Source organism: Lethenteron reissneri, chromosome 41 (genome assembly GCF_015708825.2).
Source record: "Lethenteron reissneri isolate LAM-NWPU_2019-01 chromosome 41, ASM1570882v1, whole genome shotgun sequence".
In the NCBI taxonomy this organism is placed as follows: Eukaryota; Metazoa; Chordata; class Hyperoartia; order Petromyzontiformes; family Petromyzontidae; genus Lethenteron; species Lethenteron reissneri.
The window spans coordinates 4,733,384-4,746,298 of NC_083819.1; positions in this window are offsets into that span (position 1 = coordinate 4,733,384).

Here is a 12,915-nt window from a genome sequence, read left to right on the forward strand (position 1 = left end):
TGCTGCTGTTGTTGTTGTTGTTCCGTGATGGTCTCCCCCGTTGGGAGTCTCGGTTGAATTGGCAATTCTCGAGCCCCCCATCCTCTTCCCCCAGCGGCGTTGGCCCAAGCGAAGGAGGTAACAACCCCGACGATAACGCAGCGATACGGCGGTCGTAGTGGTACTACAAGTCTTATGGTGGAATTGGGGGGCCATCCATTTAGTACGTGCACATGGAGAGAGAGGGGGGGTCTACTCACAATGTTCGGTACGCATAGGGGTTGGGGGATGAAGCCTCGATAATAAGTCGTCTACATTGGCCTTCGAATGAGTTGGATCGTCCGGTGGTAGACTATCTGTTGGCTTAAACACGTTAATAGTATTAATCCTTCATCGTTTCTGCGTGGATTAAACATTGGCCGTTCTATAGGATTCGGGGGGGGCGGGTGTAAAAAGTCCGCGTGTGTACAGGGAAGAGGGGTCAAGTTTGACAGATTTTTGCGGACCTACTAAATGGATGGCCCCTTGGTTCATTGGTGACACTGTGAATGTTGCGAATACAATCATCTAAAATTCCCAATCATCGTCACGAAGGGGTCATCGCCGTCGTTTTTCGCCGGTCGTGGTTGTGTCAACGTGGCCAATGTCTCTCGCTTTACGTCGAATCCGTCACTAGCCACCGTCTCTCTCTCCTCCCTCGTCAGCGTCCAAACATCGCCGCGTCTACGGTGGACTTGAGGACGCTGTCACTCGACTCATCATCTCGGTTATAAGTCCACATCATCGGCACAATCCACCACAGGCGGTGACAATGGTTGTTGTGCATTGGCCGGTGGCTTCAAGCGAATGTGTTTCGCGTCAGTTGTCGTCAGATCAGTTTCCACTGTCAGAATGCATTAATACAGACATCCAGCAACTCCGAATTAGCGTGGTTGGCCATGGTACAGGGCAAAAGAAGTCCAAACATCCATAGGCACCGTCTCGGTTGTGATGATGTCCACGGCTTTCGAATGTGTCCCTTGAAATCTCATATCGATTCTGCCACGAGCCATCTCCACTGTCACCATCCATCACTGTGAGGATTATCACCGTTTCGCGGTGGATTCGTGAACGAGTCGCGTGTGAATGATCATCCTCGGTTCTCTCCCGTCACGAGTCATCATCTATCTCGCCACTGTCTTGAGAACCGTCATTACCCGTGGCCCATCCATCACTGCCACGAATATGACGATCGGTGGCGTCTCCGTGAATGTGTCACTTGATTTGTCATCTCAATTATCGCTGTCGCAAGCCATCGTTTGTCATCACCGATGTCCGCGATTTGTGACGACGGCCGCTCACAGCATTCGTACGGCGTGAGACAATGAAATGATTCAATTGTTCTTAAGCACACGGTGCGTGTATAGAATCGTGCGTTTATAATTCCAAGCGATTCGGCTGCTAATGTAGTTTTAAGCAAACGTTGGAGAAAAAGACATTACAAACAGCAGAGACGAGTGGAGCGTACGGGACGGACGGTACAAATGACACGAGACGGATAGAAACTGGACATAAAATGACAGTACAAACTAGACGACTAGGACACACGAGGCAGCAAGTACAAACATGACAGGCAATATTCAAACAACGTCGGAGAGGCAAAGTTAACGAGACGCAGCGTATGCAAGTCAGCACAAACCCGACAAACTGTGCAAACGAGAAAAAAAACCCACCCCCCCCCCCCATGAATTGATTCTTTAATCGATTCGATATCCCAAATCGTGACACATTTTCGTCGATGTTTACGGCAGTGCGTTGTCGTTCCTACACCGTTCGTTCGTGGTTGTTTGCGTGAATGTTTCACTTCCCTTACTGCCTCTACTGGGCCACGTTATCATTATATACAGTACTTAAAAAAAATACGCAATCGACAACTACCATCCCACTGCTCTCTTGCACTTTTTCAAAAGGTGGATGTGAAAACGTGTCGAGTCAAACACGCGAACATCAAGATTCCATACCCTTATCAGTGCCCTAACCTATTACAGACCAATTCGGACCTTATTGGTCACCCCGTGCCCTTATAAATCTCAACGTTCATCCTACAAAGTCCCATCACAAGGGAGATACACAAACAAATAGACACATTTTTTTTGCCTGTCTTGAAACGGCTGTACGCCGTATGGATTTGAAAACTCAATTTCCCTGTACAATAATACGGCTAAACCGTATGGGTTGAGAATTTCGAAAAAAAAACTGGTAGTTTTAGATTTCCCCGTGAGATTTTGTTTGCTGTGTGGCAATCGAGGGAACGAAACGAGCCCTACCTCGTCAGATCTCGCAAGCTCAGCAGCGATTTTTGTTTGGAAAGCCTGGAGAGTTTTTTTCGAACGGGCAAACACCATACTACGTGCAAAGCGTGTTGTATGTAGGCTGCTGTGGGCTCGATGTCAGCAGAAAAAAAGCCCAATTGTATTGTTAGGTTTTTTCGGTAAAGTCACGTAGGTAAAAAATTAAAATGAATAAAAGTTAAATAATACAGCAATCGTGCTGTGACGGTTCCACCTGAAGACGGAAGCTTGTGTTGCCTCCGAAACGTCGTGATTTTTATTTTATTTTACTTTTATTAATTTAAATTTTTTACTTACGTGACTTTACCGAAAAAAACCCTAAGAATATGAATGCTTGCAGTCACGAAAGCTTCAAATCTAGAACCAAATTGTTGTATTGTACTACGTTATGGACCCCCCTCGGTTCCACGCTTACAACAACCCGCATTGGACCAGTGCGGTGAAGTTACGTTCGGGCATAATACGGAACACAACATGGTAGTACATGTTGTTTACGTCGTTTATTGTGAAAATTCGGTCACAGTTCCTATGATCACTGTTTCATTGCTTTTATGGCTTAATTTTAGTGATTTTTGAAAAGTTTTTCGGTTTGGCCATGTTTGTTTGTTGTAGTACAGAGTTAGACTGATGGCCTTAATATAAGTTGTCTTGTGGTTGTTGTTGTTGTTTGACTTGCATCCCACTGGAATTTTTGCACACAATGTTGGTGTACGGTGCTTTTTCTGCAATATTTTGCTGTCTTTTCTTGGATTTTCTGTTTGCACATAGTCACTTTAAGATGTTTTCTTGTTCATGTTTTTGTTTTTTTGTTTGTTGCGGTTGCACCCGATTCAAGAGCCGAATGGCTCACAGGGCTATACCAAATAAATGAAACTTGAAACAAAGTAACGGCCAAATCAGCCAGAAACGAAGATGGTGTACATGTACTTGTGCCGTCATTTTGACAATCCACTGCTGGATGAGGGCCTCCTCGCGCTTGAGCGGGTTTTAAAGTGTGGGTTAATCTGACCATACTTCACTTTGCTGGTCAGTGCGGGTTGGTGACTGATGTAAATTCTCGTGGTGTTCTCAAACGTGCCAGAGAGACCACCGAATGTGCAAATATAAAAAAGTGTTGAGTCTATATGATTATAAGCTGAACAATTTGGAAAACCAACATTCTCAACTTTGGGTCCCCCAAAAATTACATCTCAAACGAGTGCTTTCCCTAATCGGAAAGGGTAAGTCTATAAAGTCCCACACATTGTCTTAAGTCTCGTGCCAAGCACTAACTACCACAAACCCACAATCGGTGAAGCAAGTAATACGCATCCCTCTGGGTAAGCGTGACGCTCAAGCCGAGAGAAAGCTCGTGACAGGTCATTATCATTGACCTGAAATACATACCGTATCATCTTAGTTATGAATGTGTTCACATCGTTACAAAGATCATGTAAAAAAACACTATACTGCAGTCATACAATGCATACTACTCGGTATACCGATGTACGAACGTGTTCACAAAATGTACTAGCGAATACTGCCGTGAAACACACTTATTGCGTACTGTGTTAGACACAGTACTCGATACTGCAGTTATATAACAGTTGTACACGATATCCGTGTCATTGTACTGGGCACACAACCACTGCGGGTATCGCGTTGCCCTCTGACTCACAAAGCAACCGGCGGTGAATATAGCGGCCTCTAGTGGATGCATGGTTACCCTGAATCGGACAAACGCATGTGCACGCACCTTAAAAATATTGAATGTTTTACCCCGTGCCTATACGATTTAATTCGCGCATCGCGAGTTAAGGTATCCGAATCATCGGCGAAGCATCGTTCGGCATCCTTCCAGCCTCTAAATGCCACGAATGACTTGATTCAAGGCCCCTTTGGAAATCCGCTGCTGGACGAATCTCCTCCCCACCACCACTCTTGTCTGAAAGTAGGGACAAGGGTCAGTGATACTGGTAGGAACCTCCTGGTTCCACCAGCCCACAGGGGATTATTGTGTCCGTCGTGCAGGGAGGGGCTGGGTGGGGAGGGGCTGGGTGGGGCTGGGTGGGGAGGGTGGCGAGGGTGGGGAAGGGCTGGGTGAGGAGGGTGGGGAAGGGCTGGGTGGGGAGGGTGGGGCTGGGTGGGGAGGGACTGGTCACCCCGTGGTGCCCTTATAAAACTCAACGTTTAACCTACTCACGCCGGCTTGTGCCCGCCCTCACAGTCGGCCATATTTGCGGAATACACCACGCCGCCGTTGACCCTGGCCATTGACCGAGCAACCCAACGTTCCTACGAGCTCCCTCCGCATGAGGAATGTGTTATCATTAAGGCAACGTTTAGACCAGGGGTTGGCAACCAGAATGAGAGCCATTTCCTTCAAGAGCCACTTGCGGTTATGGAGCCGTAGGTTGACGACCCCAGGTTTAGATAGACCCTTCAGTTCCCACTCAATAGCTTCAGGAACGGTGCTGGGCTGGCTGGAAAGAATGGATTATCGGCGTACGGCACTACCACCAGAGTGCATCTGGTAGCCCTTAGCGTTTTTCACTTGCGTGTTTTGCACGCCATCGCAGTATCACGAGGACAAAACAAGGCGAGATGGATGTGGCGTGTCAATATAAATCCTAGAACAGCGTTCTGGACTGTGAGGGTTGATATTAAGAACTCCGTTTAGGCTTAGTGAGCAGGTGAGAATGCAGTTAGCGATAGGGCTTATATTAGTGGCAGGACGGTTAGTGTGACTGGTTTAAGTGATAGGGTTAGTGTGAGTTGTATGTTTAATCTTACACCTTAGGAGTAGGGAATAGGGTTAAAAGTCATATATCCTTCATATTAGGAATAGGGAGTAGTGTGATAATAGTATGAGTGTTATGGTGTTCATATATGTTTAGGCTTAAGGTTTAGCAGTCGTGTTCGTAATAGGACTAGTATTTGGCTTACGATTATACTGTTTTTGGTGATGTGAGTATTAATGGCATATGTAAAGTTGGGGGATAAATAATAGGGTTAGGATTTAGGAATGACACTTCGTAGACATTGGCTCATTTGCATTGTGCTGTAGGGGATGAGGTGGCCTTCATCCAACAGTAAATTGATCATGGCTGATGATCTCAACAATAAAGTAATGTTTGCATTGGCGTTCGCATAAACAACGCTATGTTTTGGTTTATTCGAGTAAACCTCTCAAGGTTGGCTTCACGCTTGAATATGATTTATATCAAACCCGATTATTAAACCCTGGCCATCTCAATACCACGTTTTTATAAATGTACATTATCCGCTATGACGTGGATCAGACAAATGTTCACTGGTGAAGAAGTAGGCGGAACAAAGGCACAAAAGTGCACAAAGAAGCATGGCGAAAGGCAAGCTGGGGATAATAACAGACAGCAGCGCATGGATTAGAGAACATGCACAAGTTCGAGGTATATTTTTTACTAAAACTAAATGCGCTTGGGTAGAACAGGTCGTCGTTAGCTGGGTTGATGGTCAATGGGCGAGAATAACTGAGTGGCAACCAGAGGGAACGTGCCCAAGAGTACCCCCACAATCACCGTCATAATCACGACAGAAATGCGAGTGGTTCATTTGCAGTCTCTATCCAGCCGTGGATCGATCATGGCCGACGATGTTGACAACCGAAAATGTTTTTTCGACTGGCGTTCATGTAACACGCACCATCAATTAATGTTTTGATTATTCAGGTAAGCGTCTTCTCACGGTGGCTATCACACTGTCTCAACAGCAGGTTTTCGATTGTGGATGCGAATTTATTTGATGGCGACACGGATCAGAAACACGGCCACCGATGAAGAAGAAGAAGACGAATATGGAACAAAAGCTTGAAAGTGCGCAAGGAATCGGCGGAGAGGTTTATCCGTCTGCTCGCCCACGGCGGTGATGGAGGGGCACAGTGAGCGAGGGAGCGAGCGAGCGAGCGGCACAGGGCGTCCTTTCCACCTCTGCTCCGTGAACGCATCCCGCATGCATTGACTGTGCCCCGTAAAATTTACGACATAATTCCCGCGCGTCTCACAGAATCGCCCGTATAATTAAGCGCAGAAATATTGGCCCGAAGAGAAGCATACGCTTTTCACTGTTGATGCCGTTTTCTTTAAATGTGGCGTGCAATTTCCGTCGCTTAATTGACCTGCGCGGTGGACGTTTCTTCAACGTGCACACAATTTTTTTTATCTTGAGTCTTGAGATTAAATTCAGGAAGGGTGGCTCTATTTATTTAAATGGAAGGCCAAAAAATAAGAATAATAACAAAATCATCTTTGAATGTCTGTTTTTTTTTGTTGCCGAGCAGTGCATACTGCAAGCTACGCCAAGAATTCCCAATTATGGACACCGACAAAAAAAATGGAAGAAAATCTGGAAAGTGCGAACAGAAGCATGGGCAGACGCATGCTTGGAACCGCACTGACAAACAGAAAAAGGAACCACGTGGGTCGGGAAATAAACACAAATTCTTGGTTCTTTCTGTAAAGTCACGTAGATAGAAAATAAAAAAATAAAAAGAATAAAAGAAAGAATTTTAATAATAAATAATAAAAATAATACATTGAAAATAATAACAGCCAAAAAACCACTGGCTATCAGCAAAGATTCGTTCATGAAGCCATCCAGCTATATAAACACAGACAATTTCAACCGAGAAGATGGGTACAAACTGAGCAATCATTGGAAGGACGTTATTAACCAGTTTAAGTCATAACTGGCTGTGATGTTTCCATCCTACCTGCCGACGTGAGCAGTTATTTTCGACTCTCTGAGTTACATTACCAGGTGAAATGTCTTTACATTTACAGGCTGAATGTCTCACTAACACAACCGCCGTTGCTCGTTTTCCTCGATATGGCGGTGGTTTTCGTTTCTCTTACATTGACATGCTAATCTTTCACAATACAATGGCCATCTCCGCAGCTTCGTCGTCGTGGATGTAGCTCAGCTCTCCGATCTTACATTCATATGCAAATTTAATCTCTAGCCCCGCCCACTTCGCTTATGACCCTTGGGCTACACCCATCTCAAACCTTTATAACATCCTGCCTCAGCAGCTCTCCCGCTATATTTTTCACCTGATGACGATTGCTTGTGTTGCGATCGAAACGTGATATATTTTTTAATTATTTTTCTATCTACGTGGTTTTACCCAAAGACCCAAAGAATATAAAAAAAATTGTTAAACAACATAAAAAATAAATAAAAATAAAAGCTTTTTATTTAGAATTTATTAACATTTTATTTGACTATTTAAATCGTGTTTTTTTTTTAATTTTCAATTAATATTTATTATTTAAATAATATTTTTTGTTTTCTATCTACGTGACTTTACCGAAAGAACCGAGAATATGAATTCCTGCAGTCACGAGAGTTTTAAGTCATAATTTAAAAAACACAAACCAAGAGGCATCATATTGGCAATTAAAAAAAGCAAACGAGTTAGGGCAGGACACATCGTTAGCTCGATGGGATGATGTTCAATGAGCGAGACTGGTTATGGAATGGCACCCTCAAAAAGAGAGAATGCGCCAGGGAGGGCTATCATTAAGGAGATGGAATCAGTTCATGATCGACCGATGGTAGCAGCACTTTACTATCAGAGATGGTGACAATGTGAGGAGGCTTTCATCCAGCAGTGGATAGACAATGCTATGAGAAACTTCACTGTGGAGATAGCGGGGACGAAACTCTCGCCCAATCCGATGTGCAGTCGGTCTTTGTGCGCCTGGATTGGATTCGTCAGCCATATCTACTCACCGCAGCCAACCCCTAAACCTGATGCGATGTCTTGGAAGATGATGTCCCAGCATTTGCATTTGGGCCACTTCACCATCACTGGACAGTGCTCGTGCATTAATAATGATTCCTGGCGATAACGGTGGCCAATATTATTTAAAAGTGCACTGTACCTTCCCTAGGTCGGCTCAGCCTTAAATCCAATAACTCCCTGGCCAGGGTGTATTGGCATTAGCATTGTGGAGGCAAAGGTGGCTGGGCATTGCACAGGCCACGCCACCCAAGAGGACGATGCCCATTCAGTCTGTGCCATACTGGCCTTAACAGGTCCTCGCTAACTAAATTTGCCCCTGTAGTCTATGGCAAATGAGGAATATTTGTAATTGTGTCTGCGTGGGTTCTGATTTTCACATCTGTGTGTCTACGCTATGTGTAAAGATTGACTATAGGGCAACTACAATGTCAATGTGAACACATCACTGAACTGTGTTCATTGTCCTAATGCATTCTCATGAAGGCTACACGCAAACTTACATACATATACAATTACACAAGGGTAGACATATATACACATTCAGTACGTGCAACCATATACAATGACGATTTCAGTCGCTTTGTCGAACCACAGCTGGCTGAAGACCTCCCCACGCCATGCCAGCGACGGGGGTTGTTTCGACATGCAGTACTGTTACTTACTTGATACAGCTATCGTGCTGTGACGGTTCCACCTGAAGACGGAAGCTTGTGTTGCCTCCGAAACGTCGTGATGTTTATATTATTTTTTATTTTACTTTGATTAATTTAAAATTTTTACCTACGTGACTTTACCGAAAAAACCTAAGAATATGAATCCTTGCAGTCACGAAAGCTTCAAATCTAGAATTAATACAGTATTGTTCACCACAAGCACGTTTGGTTATTGCAGACATGATTCCTTGCAAAACGTTTCTATTTGAAGTTTGAACATCTTACCACCTGTTTTATTGCTAGAAAGGGTAAACCCTATTAATATTTTTTCATACTTTTATATTGGAAAAAAGGTCCCATTTTATACTTAATCGCACTTATCAGTGTGTGGTTCGGTAAACTGGGGGGCATCTATGATAAGTTTAACACGTAGTAGGCTTTCGCTACCAATATCCATAATTTAGGTTTTTTTTGGGTTAGATCGCGTAAATATAAATGTATTTAAGACCGAAACAGGAGGATTTCTCCACAACTCTGGCTGTCGCCCGATGATGCTGGTTGTAATTACTGGCAAAACGTCATACTCAAATTGTAAATGTGGGGTTACTCTTCAACACACCGGTGTGCTGAACAAGTAACTAATTGGCATGTTTTTGTTACGTGACAAACCTTACTAATTGGCGGTGTCGAGTGGTGGTGGGTTTAACGACATATTTATGCAATCTAACCCAAAAAAAACTCTTATTATGGGCACCGATGATTCGTTCGGATATCGCGACGGATGTGGCCAGGAATCGAATTGAGGTCACCTGGTTCATAACACAGTGTGCTGTTGTCCCAGCCATGAAATATACCAATGGAGTTATATGAGAACACATTCACAAGTGTGTATTCTCTGCTATGGTATACGGATCAGAATCATGGACACTGCCAAGATAATGGAACAAAATAAAAAACAAAGTGCACAATGTATGGATGAGGTGCAAGCTTGGAGTTATAATGAGAGACAACAAGTAAACCCGTAAAAACAAAGTTTTTCACTCTAAATCCTTTATATGCGTGGCGGCTAGAGTTCTCTCGTCCTCTGGCTTGAGATGGCTGCAATCTATGGGTCAGATGATTGTCTGCCAGTATTAAGCAATTGGTAATTAAATATTTAATTAGTTTTCCCTAAACAGTGTAAAATTTTGGAGAAAAAAATTTCACGAAAATTAATTGTCACACACAACGAGTCTGTGTGGAAAATGTCAAGTCGATTGGATCACGGGAAGTGGGTTAAAAAACGAGCGAAAGATTTGCACGGTCCTAAGCAAGCAAGCGAACTTAATATAAAGGATTTAAAAATATATTCGCCTGAGGAGGACGCGGGGATCGATCCCGCGACCTTTGGCATGGGAAGCGAGGGCGCTACTAACTGCGCTACTCCACCACGGCCTGTGGAGGGGTTACGCTCTGGGCTCTTGCACTGTGATGTTCAGCCAAAGCCATGAATGCGTTCTATTTGAATATATGTAAAATATTTTTTTTGCCTAAAAAGTGTAAAATTTTGGGAATTTTTTTTCACGAACAATAATTGTCTGGCACAACGAGTCTGTGTGGAAAATGTCAGCTCGACTGGATCACGGGAAGTGGGTTAAAAAACGACCGAAAGATTTGCACGGTCCTAAGCAAGCAAGCACGCGAACTTAATATAAAGGATTTAAAAAGAGCAACACATGGATTAGCCAACCATCACACGTTAGAGACTTCACATTGACTGTTAAGAACAGTAAGTGGCATCGGGCAGGATACGTTCATAGAAGGGATGCCTGCGGGCGGTCGAGGGTAATGATGGAGTCGCAGTCAACGAGAGGGAGGTGCACTTGAGAACATGGCCCCATGGACAGGGAGCAAAGAGATACATTCGTGTGCAGGACTTGGATTGCTGATGAGAAAGAGATGGTGGCGGATTGTGGAAGTCTTCACCCAGCAGCAGACAGATCATGGCTGCCAATGATGCCATGCAACGTGATGTCAATGCAGCCATATGCAATGACATGCATGAAGTCTTGGTTGGAGCGCGGCATGAGTTCGATTCCCGGCCACGGATAACATCAGTGGCAAGTCCTTTCTGAATTGGTCCTGGGGGAACCCTACTTGCACAAACCTGCACTGACCCGTGCGGTGAAGTATCATCAAACAACTCCCCCGCGACTGATGTGGCATGGGGAGCCCTTCATCCAGCAGTGGATTTATGGGTTGCGATTCTTTTTCACATGTAGTCATACACGATGGCACGTATACAACCAAATACACACCATATTACAAATCAAGCAGTGCTGTATTGCATTACAGTAACTCTACGACTGTACTACAAATGAATTGGTGTTTGCTGCTGTTGCGTTGGCAGCAGTGCAGAAAGCAAAAGTAACCAGAACAATCAACACATTGGTCAATAAGAGTGGCCCCAAAAAATATATATAAAACAGCCGACGTTTCGGGCAACCACCCTGTGTTATGAAGGGCCATTATCAAAACGTCGCCTGTTTATATACAGGTAGTCCCCGACTTACGACGGAGATGTGTGACGACGACCCCATCGTAAGTCGAAACTGTCGTAAGTCGGAGCATCGTAAGTCGGGGACTACCTGTACCGTGTGTAAGTCTAAGGGCACACAGTCTTGAATTGTCTTTACGACCGCACACGCAGTTTTTTTTTTCTCTTTAAAAAAAAAGGGAACCTCATCACCTCCTTATCCTTCGACACAAGGCAAAGTCTGAGCAGCGCGCGAGGCTGCTGAACCAATGCAGCTCCTGCAGACTGAGCGCAGGGCACAGCCTCGTCGACGACACCCTGCCGAGTCATGTCTGTGTCGAGACGGCACATTCAGCCCCCCACCACCACCACCGCCTCCTCCTCCCTCCTGCACCCAGTCCTTCGCGGCACAAACAGCCGCGAAGGGGGCAATGTGTGTCGGCGTATGATGCCATCGGCACGAGTGCTGTACAGTCGTCTTTTCTGTGTGTGCGTGGGTTCACCCCCTCCCCCCCCCTAGGTCGACTCAGCCTCGAATGGGTACCTGGTGTGTAAACGTCGCCACTGGGGAGACAAAGGCGGCCGGGCGTGGTGTTGGCCATTCACTCTATCGTGTGCCGTGCAGTGCTGGCCTTTATAGGTGCTCGCTAAACAGCACTTGCCCTAGCAGTCTGTTAAAGGCTACACGCGTATGGGTAGTCTTTGTCTGTATTCGTGTACCGGGGAGCGGTGGTGTAGCGGTTAGCGCGCTGCGCTACGCGACCCGGCGGCCCGAGTTAAGATTCTCGCTCACGGCCAACACCAAGCGACGATTAATTTTGAACCGGTCCTAGGTCTCCTCCCCTGGGTCGACTCAGCCTCAAACGAGTACCTGGTGCGACGTGTAAACGTCGTCCCGATGACGGGGCCCCGGGTGAGCAAGGCTTCGAAGCGCCAGTGCGCTGACCACTACGCCCCCGCATCCCCATCACGCATCACTGTCGACGTGCACGCACATGCGCACGGAGCGGTGGCGCAGTGGTTAGCGCACCGTGCTCCCGAGTTGCGAGTGATATCAAGACCGGCTGCCGGCCTGAATTGCCCAATCTCTGTCGACTCAGCCTTTAAAAATTAGTGTCTCGTTCGGTGTCCGCGTGTGTGATGCTGGCCATAACCGGGTGTCCGTTCGTATGAACTTCTTCTGCACCCTACGTAGTCAACCGTGTTGATCTGGAGGTGCGTGTGCTCGTTGTTCGTGCGCCGTGTAACATCAAATAGGCGCTCGCTCACCAACACGAAGTGGGGGGGTGTCTTTGTACGCAGGACTGTAACCATCACCACACAGATTATTATTGCGCTCTCACCACACGGCATTTCCAAGAGGATCCCAGTTGTATCATAATCTTCATCCTCATCATCACCAACATCATCGTCATCATCATTAGGTCACGTGTGGCCCAACTTACGACAGACACGTTTATTTTTATCTTCTCAAAAAGAGAGTGAGGATGGGGAAGGAGAGACGAGCGAGGCAGGGAGAGGGGACGGGGAGACAAGCAGGAGGAGGGGGGGGGGAGAACGAGAGGCAGGGCAGAGAGAAGGAAAATGAGGGGAGATATAAGAAGGCAAGGGGAGAGAGAAGAGAGGCAGGAGAGAGAGAGAGAGAGAGGGGGAGGGAAATAGGCAGAGGAAAGC